We start from the raw sequence: 14,146 nt of genomic DNA, 5'->3' as shown, positions 1-14,146 counted from the left end.
AAATACAGAAAAATTGGCTAAAAACATTAATTTCTTCACCCTCAACTAGGCACTTTTCAACAGGGAGGGGGTCGCTTTTTTTTCGACGATATTTTCGAAAGTCATCCCCTCTTTTCAATTGTCTAGCCTTAATTTAAACCTACGTCACTTCCAGTTTGGTGGTGGTCGTAACAGCAAAGACGTCATTTTTCCCATCCTTTTCCTCCTTCACGGTACGGGTTTGAGTCTGCCTTCTTACTACCACTTTTTTTTTTTGGCTCAACACACACCTCCAAACACCCGGGCACCCATGCTAGTAAGTAAAACTATTCAAAATTTATTCTTAAAATTCATGATAATGTAGATAACGTTGTCATATACTAAATTTTTGTTGTGAAGTCCACTTTTATTGTAAATATCTGATCACTGTGAGATTGTTTTACCTTTTACTATTTAACTTTTACTTTCTAAAACTTATTTCAATATGAATTTTATATAACTCCATTTCACATAATTAGTTGCGTTCCCCAATTAACACTCAGAAAAAAGACCTAACTTTGAACAGATACTGTGTGAGTGAACAAAACAAAAACTTTACCATTTTTGGTTCAGATGGACTTCATAGTATCTGCATGAATAGCCAGGGGAGGAAAAAAAAAAAAAGAAAAAAAGCAATACCATACTAGTCACATTATTTCTGTGCTATATTAGTGCACATGTGAAAAATTCCAAAATCTGATAAAATCATATAGAAGGTTTCATTTATAAGAAAATCGGATGCTAGTCTTGAATTTCTCAGGTCAAAAAACTTACTTGAAGTTTCAAACTGAAAATTTTCAAGAAAATGTAATTATTAAAATACTGTTTGGGCAATGTCTCATGCGACTTATGCAAAACGAAAAATGCTCTAAATTAGCAACTGCTTACATGCTGAAATTTTCAGAATTTCTTAGTTTTTATGATGTCCATCTGTGACGTAAGTTACAACAAAAGCTGAAAATATGCCTTTAAAACCCTGGATGATTTGGTATGGAATTATTTATCATATTTTATACGATAAACCATCTTATTGACATACTCAACTGTTATATTTTAAAAATAAAGTGAGATTTTTCCCCCTACTAGAATGGTTTGATAAACAAAAATTACATTAAAAATGTTTTGTCATTCATTTACATGATAAAAAAATAAAATTTCATTTTGAATGCCATTACTTGATTTTGCTAGATCAATTATTTTTGGGGTCTTAAAAGAAAGTCAGTTGACACAACTCTGACAAATTATAAAATAATTATATTAAAAAGCGAATAATCATATAGAATATTTGATAATCATGAAGTTATAATTAACAACAAAAAAAGAGTAATAAAACAACCAAATAGACAACAAAGAAATACTTACTCTCTCATTAACATGTACTATGTTCGCCATCCATTGCACTGCTTTTATTTTTTTTTTGCTGGCATGTCAATGCTTTTCAAAATCCAAAGATAAGTATAACAGTTGATGGAGTTTGTCAGGTGAAGGCTGAAACATCAAGAGGATTGGTAATGAGGGTTGTAACTGACATTTTATTTAGTAGTATATATACTTTTTCACTTCACTAAATAAAAGGGGGGGGGTATAGGAACCAGGAAGGTTGCTAGTCAGATTAGCGCAAGCTTTTTATTACTTATAAACATGAAATTAGGATGCCATCCTGGAATACAACTCGAATGGCAATAACAAATTTATAGATAAGAAATCTTACAATCAGTATACACATGAAACGTATACAAGTAGACAGAAAAGTAAATTTTCTTACATTTCATGAAAATTATTTGTTGTCTATTTGGTTGGGTTTTTTTTCACTCTTTTTTTGTTAACTCAATCATCGAATATCCTATATGATTATTCACTTTTTAACAAAAAAATTATTTTCCAAATTTGTCAAGAATTTATACTGTCTCAATCTACTTAATTTGAATGCACTATTAGATATGTATTCATATTTTAATCACATAAATAAGAACTGATGCCAAAACTTGGACTTTTCACACACAGCCAAGAAAATCTTTCATTTATGTCTAAACAACTCCAAATCAAGTCATTCAAAATGTTCAGTTTTCTTTTGTTTTTTGTTTTTTGTCTTTTTTACATTTTTTGCTCACCTCTTTGCAAAGGCCATCAATGTTGCCAACAGCATAAAATGAATTTATTTTTTCAAATTTGTTTACATTCTTTAAATATTGAATTCTTTTATAATTTAACTAGCGAGGGGTACCCGGCGTTGCCCGGGTGTTTTTCGGGGTATGTGAAAAAACCCCGAAAATGTGAAAAAAAAACAGGTGCCCGTGAAAAAAAACCGAAGCCTTCACGACGCGCAGTTGGAAAATAGTAAAGTGTTAAAAAAAAAAAAACAGGTGCGCGTTTTTGATTGACATGACGGCCATAGGTATTCAGCAGTTAGCATTTTGTTCGGGACAATTTTGAATGAGGTGAATAAATCGGTTTGTTTGTTTTTAAAAACCCGCTCCCTGTTTATTAGGAGGAGCAAAATGAAAGCTACAGTCTGATATGAGGAAGTCGACATTGAACAAACGTTACTTAGCTCTCTTGAGACAACTGGCTTTCGGCCTGTGATTAGAGTCGAGTTTCGCTTTTTTTTTATACTGAATGTAACACGTGCCGATGTGGGAAATGTGGAATAATTAACGTTTGAAAGTCAATAAAATTAAATAGACAGGCGAGCTCCGTGGGTAACTCTGAGATATTACAATTTATAGAGGATATAAAAAGTTTTAAGAAGTTGTGAACCAAGCGAGCGCTTCTCTGAAAGTTTTGTGGACATCGAGGAAAAGCGTACATACATACATACATTTTCGCTTTTATATATATAGATTATCAATGATGTCGGCCTGTATTTTTTTGGCCCAAAATGTTTTATTTTAAAATCTTTTTCAGAACCTTCTAAATACAACTGCATTCTTTTAAACATTACCTTCTAATTTATAAGAGGGTTTGAAATCTTAAAACCAATGTTAAAAACAAATTAGATCAATACATATTTAAAGTTTCAGTTTTCAAATTTATTTAGTAAATAACTAGGCAAACTATATTCATTGTGCAAAAACAAATACTCATTTGTATGAGGTTCGTTACAAAAGTATAACTAAAAAAAATCAAAGGACTACAAAGACTGGAGTGGCATTATTAAAACAAGCGACCTTTTGTGCTCCAGAATTTATTTTACTATATAGTTTCAATGCACTTTGCTTGGAATTCAATGATGCATCTCTGCTTTTGACGTATATGCATGACAGAGGTTGCTTTCTTGTACTGTCAATATTTGCAACAGAAAGATGATACTTTTAGGTAATGAATGCATGAGTTATAACAATGCAATTATCAATACACTCTGATCCATTTCAACAGAAAAAATAGGAGGTATTACTTTTGGAACACACCCTTGTATTATTTTAAAAAGAAAGTGCATTCAATGCATTAAATTGTACTACTATTATGGGTACTGCAGGATTTTGTCACCTACTTTGCTTGGTACTTTTTTTTTTTTTTTACATAGGCATCACCACTTCTCAGGGCCAAGCAGACACTCGAGGATAAGGTTTAAAGAGTGTACAGTAGAAATTGGACAAGAAAGTAATCGTAAGTAATGGAAATTCAGTAAACGTGTTAACAAGTGGAAAAGCTCATCAGGAAATTGTTTATGTTAGACTTGAAGAAAACCATATTATAGTCAGCTGAAAAGCAGGAAAACGGAAGACAATTCCACAGGCGTGCAGTTCTAAGAAAGAAGCTTTGTTCATGGAATCTACGTTTAGGTTTAGGCACATATAACAAGTGGGGGTAATTATTGATAGTGTTTTCAGCTAGATGAGTGTTTCTTGTGAAAGTTTGGCGAGGAGGGACCATAGACTGAAGCTCAGTCGAACACTTTCCATGTAAATAACGATAAAGCAGAGACAAACTCGCAACATCTCTTCTGTGAGATAGTTACAGGGAAGAGAAAAAGATATCTCCTACGAGGCTACAAAGTCTATTTTGAACTCTATCAAGGCAGGATAAGTCCTTTCTAGCAGCTCCTGCCCAGATGTGACAACAGTATTCCATCCTTGGACGTACCTGGCTCTTATATAGATAGAGAATTGCATCAGCAGTGAGATATCTACTGGATCAATAGAAGAATCCCACCATTTTTCCAGCGGCCTTGGCAACAAATTTGATGTACCTGTTCCATTTCAGATCAGGTCAGGTCAAGCCCAGAAGCTTGTCAAAACTTGAGGCCTCCTCAAGATGAGAGCCATTCATTTCAACTGATGCCAGATGGGGATCAGAACGTTGATGATGTAAAGAGAGATGCATTAAAAGTAACCAGCCACTCCTTTCCCCATTGTATCACGTGCTCAAGATCAGAGGAAAGAGAATCGGAGAGAACTTGGTCGTTTACTGACATAGATAGTAGTGTCATCAGCATAAATGTCTACAAATGAGGTAAGGATGTGATTTGGAAGATCATTAATCAGGAAAAGAGTTGGGCCCAGGATGGACCCCTGAGGGACTCCAGCATTAATACTGTGAGCTTCTGATTTTTGCCCATCAACTACTACTCTTATGAACCTGTCAGAAAGAAATGATTTAATAATTGAGAAGACATTTTCAGCTATACCATAGCTAGAGATCTTGTGAAGTAAACCTTCATGCCATACCCTATCAAAGTGTTTACTGAAATTTTGGATAAAAACATGTTGGCCTGGAATGAAAACTTTTGGTTATAAAAATAATTTAATTTTTAACATATATAAACTTCGACTTTTATGTCAAATGTTCATGTTTAATGTTAATTTGTTATTGAAAAGAAAAATAGCAACTAGTATGTTTGGAAATTTTTACTTTTAAGTTCTTTATAAACTTAAAATTTAGTTTGTTTTTCTTCAAAGCGTATTTTCTGTCAAAGTGTTTCTGTATTTTTGTGCATAATAACATTTTAAAAGAATAAAATACTTTTAGTGTAAAAAATGAACAAACAAAAAAAGAACTTTAGCCTTTAGCAATGAAAACATTTTAAAAAGTAAATCAGAATTGTATTTCAGAACAAGCAATACAATTAAAACCAAATATTTTATCTAATTTTTTTTTTTGAGTAAATTCAATGGTCACTACTACAATTGAATCATTTAATGAACTATTCATAATGTAAAAAGGAAGCCAATTTTCTATATTTTCTCTGATCAAGTCCAATATATTATACAAATAATTAAAAAAAAATGTTGTTAGACATTTAGGCATATTTTACATAAAAATCCGACAAATGTTCAATAAACACCACTGTTTCTTCAATGTGAGACACATTACCATTAAAATCTATATAGAACCAACTGTTTCTATCAAAGAATTTAACTCAGATGAAGAAGAGTAAGGTTGGAGAAATATCAAGCATGGTTGCAGAAATGTGTGAGGCTGTGGGTGAAACAGGCATTCAGATAATCACAAATGTGACAAAACAGATCATAAAATAAGCAATACACATGAGTAAAATTGAAATTGCTTAAAATATCTCAATAATGACATACATAGAAAGAGCTTAATGATTTACAAATGTTTAAAATCTGACTAAAAATAAGGAAGTTATGACTATTTTTGTGCATTGGATATTTTTCCCTCTTTAAGACCATATGCATTTTGTCACTTTTTTTTTTACACCACTTTTTCAGTAAAAATGCCATATCTTTGTGTTAAAATACAAGATTAAGAAATAAAATTTGCCATATATATAGCACTAGCGGGGGGTACCCGGCATTGCCCGGGTGTTTGTAGGTGTGTGTGTTTTTGGGTAAATGAAAAGAAAAATCATTGGTTGTTTTAAAAAAAAAAAAAATTGACAGGTGCGCGCACGGAAGTCGTCGAGCGTTACGACGACGACGTTAATGACCAGGTTTGTTTGTTATAAGCTAAGTAAAAAAAGAAAACAACGTTAAAACTTAAGCGGTTGGGGTAATCAAAACATTGGGGGAAAAAAAACACAAAAAAAACTAACGTACGGCAAACGAAAAAAAGAAAACAGAAAAACGAACACGTGAAAAATGGCTTAAATAAGCCTGTTTCGATATTAAAATTTAAGAAATCGGTGGGTACCTGGGTGGTTTTGGGTGTGTGGTCGGGGGTGGATAAGCGAAGTAAAAAAAAAGCAAAAACAGAAAAACGAACGTTACGTGAAAAATGGCTTAAATAACACTGGTTCAATATTTAAAAATATTTTAAAAAAATCGAAAAAAAAAATAAAAGACATATCATACCACAATTCGAACCCAAAACGTTTAGATAATGAACCAACACGCTAATCAACTGAGCTAACGCGACGTACATGAAATTTAGTCAGTTTTTCAACTATTTAAAGTAAATCAGGTCATGATGTCATCTGGCACATGCGTAGAACCGGTCGTCGTCACAAGAAGACTGTTTTTGTTGACCGCTCCCCCCCCTGTCGAAAATTATTGATTTTGGGGTGAAAAAATGAACGTTTTTGGCTAATTTTTCGATATTTTTCAAACGAAGGATGGAACTTCAATACGATACCGAGTTTGTGAATTTTCGTCATGTCTGTCGAAAGTTTTTAGCAGACACACAAACACACATACATACATACACAGTTTCACTTTTATATTTATAGACTAGCGGGGGGTACCCGGCGATGCCTGGGTGTCTTGAGGTAAATCAAAACTTCGGGGGGGGGGGTAAATAATAAAATAAATGTTTTGGTAGGTAAGTATGAGAATCGAACCCGTACCCTTGAGTTGGAAATTAATGTGTGAAAAAAAACGTACTACGTTACCCATTGAGCCACGGCGACAGACAACATTAAGCAGGTTATTTAACTATAAAAACAGGCGTGCGCAATAAAAGTTAACTCTGCTGCTTCCATTTGACCTAATTAAGGTCAAATAGAAGTCACACAGCGTTTGGGTTTGTTTACCCAAATTTAACTGTTTCTTCCCCCAACAGATGTTGGGGAGGGGGGGAAGCAGCTCCCAATTATCCAAAACTGTCTGATCAAAGCTGATTGCTTCTGGACGTTTTTCCCCGGCGCAATGCCGAGAAGACGTCGTTTAAGTTTAGTTTCACTTTATTTATACTAAAAAGCCCAATCAACACGCGAGAAGCCAAAATAGCAATAATTTTGTAAAAATCAACGTAAATAAATCTATACGCTACGCGTTTTCCTAATTCCTAGATATTATTATATAGGACCTATATACACAGTTTTAAGCGATAGTAACGACCCCGGGAGCGTGTGCGAAAAAAGCCTTTTGAAGACATGCATGAAATGGTCACACACATGTTGCCTTTTATATATATAGATTACAAGCATATGCTGTATTTTCATGGACATTAGCAATATTATATACTTAATGTGCTTCAACAAGTCATATCTTTTTTATTTGTTGGTCAATTTTTAAAAGATTGATGGAAAGACAATAAAATAAGCATTCCAACGATGTTAATTTATTTTTCTTTTATGCGTACAATGTTTTTATGCTCCAGGTTAAAAATGAAAAAACAGTAAAAAATGACAAAAAAATGGGAAACAGTTTTTTTTTCAATGTTTACATTTTTATACGTTACGTTTGGATACATATTCACGGGGTTAAATTTGATTGGATATGACTAAAATATTACAGGCTATATGAACATAGAAGTCCATTGGTGTTTGATCTTTTTTTTTTTTTTTACAACCACAGGAAGCAAAGTTACAACCGAGCAAAGTTGACAAAGAATATTTCAAAATCGAGAAGATAAATCGGCATATATCATCTATTTTCATGTATAATATGTAAATGTTTGATAATTATTAATTGCGCAGAATTTTCTTTAAAATGTTATCTTTCATAGAAATCAAATCGGCTTACAGAAAAACGGTAGCTAAGCGCATCATGCGCTGAGCTTACTAAAGTATTCTCTTCAAAATAGAAAACTGTCTTACTGTAATGGGATCCCAGGCAGTGCCAGGTATCTTATTCAGCTAGATGAAGATGGGAGAGGATGAGATATGGTCAGGGGAGGGCCATGCTGACACTTGGTCAAGGAAAAACAGATGTTTATGAGATTTCTGTCCACCAGAGAAGAAATAGTATCTTTTTCAATGAAAAGCAAATATAAAATCTGATAACAGGATTCGTGGAACAAGAGATTGTTTTTCTAGTTGGATTTGGTAAAAATGAATTCTAACTACTAATTGAGTGAGACAGGTACAATGACTTGGGTTCAAAAGGTCTGCTTTGGTGTCTGGGAGATGTTGTCATTTGGGTCCACCTGTTGTATTTAACTACCAGACCACCAAGTCAGTGATAAGTTAGTTGGACAGAGAAATAAATAAATTGAACCTAGGGAGAGATATGGTCATGAAAGAGGAAGAAGAGGGTCACAAGAAAATAGAAAATGAAAAGAATAAAATAAGGGGATATAGCAAAGGAGTTCATGAGAGAAGAAAAAGAATAAGATAATGGGATAGAGAAAAAAAAAGAGGTTCAGAGAAAAAAAAAAGGAAAAGTAATCTTCAATATGAGAGAGGGGAGAAGAGGCCAGTTTTATAAAAACGATTGGCTTTTTAGAGTTAGGGTCCTTTTTACTGGCTGGCATCGAGGCATCCACATCACTCTCACCCCGCCTGGGGGGAGAGGTGTGAGACCTCATAGGAGCTAAGTTGAAAGGCTCTTGTTCTTAGCTGGGAAATTAATTAGAGGAACTTAGGTTATACAACCTGCATCATGAAGCTCGGATTAAGAAACTCGATTTTTAAACAAGTGTAGAACGATTTCTGAATAATTATTTTGTTGGTTTTTACGAAAATGAACCAGAGTTTTTCTTTCTTTCTCAATTGCCGGCCTGAATGAAGATGCAGTTTATTTCAGGTATGCCCTGACGCCAGATGATGAAAGAGATAGACTGGATCCAGCACGAAGCCAGAGTGACGACCGAAATCGACAATGTTGCCACACAGACTTAGGGTCATGCACATTTCGTGTGCCCTGAGCAGCAGAAAGATATTTTCCAGTGACCAGTGAGAGTCTGGTCACCCTTGAGGGGTCCACCACTAGACAAGTAAGAATGTAGCCCTGCTGGGTTGCATCTATGGTCCTGTGAGCTGGGAGCGACGAACACGGCCAGAAGTACATCACAAGTATGCTCCCGTGAACCAGGATAGCGATGGATGCAGCTTGGCCCTCTGACAAGATAGGGTGTTAGGGTTATATTACTATACTAGTCATTTTTTATTCTGAGTTCGTCAATTTAAAAAAAAATTATTTTCAAGTTTTTCAAATTTGATTTCCAAACAATGCTATTTTGTTGTTTTTAATGCTTTTAGTACACATGCACTAAGCGTTAAAAAACAACAAAATGTACATGCGTTTAACTTCTTATTTATACATTAAGGTAGAATTGTGTTTTTTTACTGGTCAAAAAAACAAAAGCATATTACATCTATATATATAAAAGCGAAAATGTATGTATGTTTGTGTGTATGTTTGGATGTCTGCTAATAACTTTCGACAGACGCGACGAAAATTCACAAACTCGGTATCACATCGAAGCTCCATCCTTTGCTCGAAAAATATTGAAAAATTGGTAAAAAATGTTAACTTTTTCACCCCTAATCGACAATTTTCGACAGTGGGGGGGGGGGTCAACAAAAACGGTCCTCTCGTGACAATGACCGATTCTACGCATGTGTCAGATGACGTCGTGACCTGATTTACTTTGAATAGTTGAAAAACCGAACAAGTTTTGTGAACGCCGCCTTAGCTCAGTTGGTTAAGGCCTTGGTTAATTATCTAAACATTTTGGGTTCGAATCGTGGTGTGAGATTTTTTTTTTTTTTGATTTTTTAAATTTTAATATCGAAACAGGCTTATTTAAGCCATTTTTCACGTGTTCGTTTTTCTGTTTTCATCGTTCGTTTGCCTTACGTTATTTTTTTTTTGTGTTTTTTTCCCCGCTTAGTGTTAACATTGTTTTCTTTTTTTACTTTGCTCATAACAAACAAACCTACGTCGTCGTTGTAACGCTCGACAACTTCCGGACGCGCACTTGTCAATTTGGTTCTTAAATAAATTCAAACATCTGATTCTGGCTGGCCGATTTTATTTTCAACTTTCGCCTCAGGGTTTCGGGTTTGACCCCCTCCCCCGGGTTCTTTTTTATTTAACACCACACACATCTCCAAACACCTGGGCATTGCCGGGTACCCCCCGCTAGTAACAAATAAAAGGTATTTGTGCACTTATGCTACCATGCTGAAATAACATTATTTAGAAACCAATTCTTAACATGGGGAAGGAAGGGTGTTTTTTGTTAACTATTCTGTACTTTCATCTAACAATTAAATAAAAAAGATATTGTGAAACATTAATTTATTTTTAACTCATTGTCAAGACCATTTTTTTGAATTTGGGAAACAAACTCGTTTTTTATTAACTGAGGATAACTAAATAATAATTAGGTGGTTCGATGAAGAATTTCATTGTGATGCATTTTGTAAATTTTTACCTTGTTTCCACCTTAACATTTTTCTTTAAAATGACTACCTTTAAAGGTTTTCAGGTTTATTTTCCACAAATAAGATTCTTTCTTAAAATATTTCAATATTGGTATATATAGAAAGAGTTTTATAAGCTAAGAAAGAATCTGTTTACATGTAACATACATACATACATACATTTAAACAGATTTTTGCCCTTTATATTAGACTAGCGGGGCTACCCGGCGTTGCGTGGGACCGTATACACAATGAAAAAATTGAATTTGGTTTTGTAATATATTTATTATTCTTATGAGAGAGGAATTTTGTATGTTTATGTATCATTTGCTATTTCGAACAAAAGAATATTTTACCTACATAAGACGGGTATTACACATATAAAATAATTGTATCTTACCTAGGGTAGGTAATTTACAGCATGTATATGCAAGGACAGGTAATATGCAACACATTTATCTCATCAAATTCCAAGCGATGCCAGGTATTTTTGCTAATATATATTCTCACCTATTTATTCAATCCTGGGCAACGCTGGGTGTTTTGCTAGTATATATCTCAATCAATCTCATGAAATCCTGGGCGACACAAGGTATTCTGTTAGTATATATTTCCATCAATCTAGTTCAATCCAAGGAAACGCCAAGTATTCTGCTAGTATATATTTGCATCTATCTCATTACATCCCAGCTGACAATGTATTCTGCTTGCATACATTTGCATGTATCTCATTGAATCCAGGGTGACTCCTGGTAATCTGTAAGTATATATGTTAACGTATCTCGTTGAATCCCATAATTCTTGGATTGTTACAAATTTCCACAATTTAATCCACATTATCGCTCACCTGTCTAAAATAATAACTTTAAGACATTGTCTTGGTTGGTTGTTCATTACAAACACATCATCCAAATAACTCACATTTCATCATTTTTCATAATTTTTTGATATGTTACTAATTTCAACAACCATGTCACATGATTTAACTTACATTATTGCCTCCACTCTTACTAAAATAAAAACATTGATACATAGGCTATGGTATGTTACTAATTTCTGCTATCATTTTTTATGAGTAAATCCACATTATCGTCCCCTTCTATCACTAAAATAATAACTTTTAGACATTGTATGGCTGGTTATTTCATTACAAACCCACCAACAAAGTAACTCATATTATATCATTTTTCATAATTCTTGGATATGTTACTAATTTCGACGATTATTTTTAATGAAGTAACCCAAATAATCGCCACCTCTTGCTAAAATAATAACTTTCATAAATTGTCTGGTATGTCTACTTCATTATGAATATACCAATCAAATAACTCACATTTCATCCTTTTTCATAATTTTTGGATATGTTGCTAATTTCAAACGTCATTTTTTCTGAGTTCAATCACATAATCCCTCTCCTCTTACTAAAGTAATACCTTTGAGACATTTCTCAGCTGTTTATTTCATTACAAACACATCAATAAAATACCTCACACTTCATCATTTTTTCATAATTCTTGGATATGTTATGAATTTTAATGAGCACGCACATATAATCGCCCAATTCTTATTAAAATCATAAATTTGCTACATTGACTGGGCTGTTTATTTCATTATAAACACACCAATCAAATAACTAAAACTTCATTTTTCATAATTCTTGGATGTGTTACTAATTTCGAGAATAATTTTTCAAGAGTTAATCCACATTATCGCCACCTCCTATTACTAAATAATAACTTTCAGACATTGTATGGCTGTTTTTTTTTTCATTACAAACACACCTATCAATTTACTCACATTTTACCATTTTTCATAATTCTTGGATATGTTACTAATTTCCAGAATTATTTTTAATAAAGTAACCCAAATAATCGCCCCCTCATTAACTGATATGATCCCGTTCCTCTTACAAAAATAACAACTTTGATACATCTTCTAGCCTGTCTATTTCATTACGAACACACCAATCATAATTCTTGGATGTGTTACTAATTTCGAGAATAATTTTTCATTACGAACATAACTCACATTTAATCATTTTTCATTATTCTATGATATGTTACTAATTTCGACAATCATTGTTTAAGATTTAACCTGCATAATCGACCCCCTCATACTAAAATAAAAACTTTCAGACAATATCTGGGCTGTTTATTTCATTATATAAACACACCAATCAAATAACTCATATTTTATCATTTTTCATAATTCTTAGATATGCTACAAATTTTGACAAACGTTTTACTTTATTTAACCCACATAATCCCCTCACCTCTTGCTAAACAATAACTTTGATATATTGTCTTGCTGGTTATTTCATTATAAACACATCAATCAAATAACTCACATTTTATAATTTTTCATAATTCTTGGATATATTACTAATTTCAACAATCATTTTTAATTATGTAACCCGCGTAATCGACCCCCTCTTACTAAAATATCAACTTTAAGACTATATCTGGGCTATTCAGTTCATTATAAACACATCAATCCAATAACTTACATTTAATCACTTTTCATAATTCTTGGATATGTTACTAATTTCGACAATCGTTTTTTATTATAATTTAACCCACATAATATCATTTCTTTTTGCTAAAATAATTACTTTGTGAGATTTTCTGACTAGTCATTTCATTACAAACATATTAATCAAATACCTCACATTTTATCATATTTCATAATTCTTGGATATGTTACTAACTTTGACAATCATTTTTCATGATTTAACCCACATAATCCCTTTTCCTCTTACTAAAATTATAACTTAGAGATATTATCTGGCTAGTTATTTTATTACAAACACACCAATCAAATAACTCACATTTGATCATTTTTCATAATTCCTGGATATGTTACTAATTTCAACAGTCATTTTTCATGATTAACCCCACATAATTTACCCCGTCCTTCTAAAGAAATATCTCTGAGGCTTTTCCTCGGCTGTTTATTTCATTATAAAAACAGAAATAAAATAACTTATATTTCATAGCTTTTCATAATTCTTCGATATGTTACTTATTTCGACAATCATGTTTCATGAGTTACCCAACATTATCGCCCACCTTTTACTAAAATAATACATTTGAGAAATTGTCTGGGCTGTCTATTTTATTACAAACATACTAATAAAATTACTCACATGTCATCAATTTTCATAATTCTTGGATATTTTACTAATTTCGATAATACTTTTTCTTGATTTAACATTAATTATAGCCCCGTTCTTACGAAAATTATAACTTTAATACATCATCTTGGCTTTCTATTTTATTAAGAACACACCAAACAAATAACTCAAATTTACTCATTTTTAATAATTCTTGGATATGTTACTAATTTTTACGATCATTTTTTATCATGTAACCTACATAATTAATCCCCTCTTACTAAAATATAACTTTCAGACTATATCTGAGCTGTTTATTTCATTATAAACACATATAGCTTACATTTAATAACTTTTCATATTTCTTGGATATGTTGCTAATTTCGACAATCATTTTTTCATGATTTAACCAACATAATCCCCTTCCTCTTACTAAAATAGTAACTTTGAGACATTGTCTGGCTGGTTTTTTTTTTTTTTTTCATTACTAAAATACTAACTTTCAGACAATATCTGGGCTGTTT

The 14,146-nt window shown here is 32.7% G+C and overlaps 1 protein-coding gene across 15 annotated transcripts in view; it reads right to left on the bottom strand.

Annotated features, from left to right (window-relative positions):
- Positions 1–14,146, bottom strand: part of LOC145293152 (uncharacterized) — a 589,140-nt gene that overhangs the window by 495,763 nt on the left and 79,231 nt on the right. For 11 of the 15 annotated variants that reach the window (XM_080139591.1, XM_080139597.1, XM_080139585.1 and 8 more), the window contains one exon: positions 1,381–1,506. The exons of the other annotated variants lie outside the window; for them this stretch is intronic. The gene's annotated coding sequence lies outside the window, so the exon portion shown is untranslated. The remainder of the gene's footprint in view (positions 1–1,380; positions 1,507–14,146) is intronic. 15 annotated transcript variants of the gene reach the window in all.

Source organism: Euprymna scolopes, chromosome 14 (assembly GCF_053919585.1).
Source record: "Euprymna scolopes isolate OS-2025 chromosome 14, ASM5391958v1, whole genome shotgun sequence".
In the NCBI taxonomy this organism is placed as follows: Eukaryota; Metazoa; Mollusca; class Cephalopoda; order Sepiida; family Sepiolidae; genus Euprymna; species Euprymna scolopes.
The sequence above is the reverse complement of the archived record's forward strand: the minus strand, read 5'-3'. Positions and strand labels throughout refer to the sequence as shown.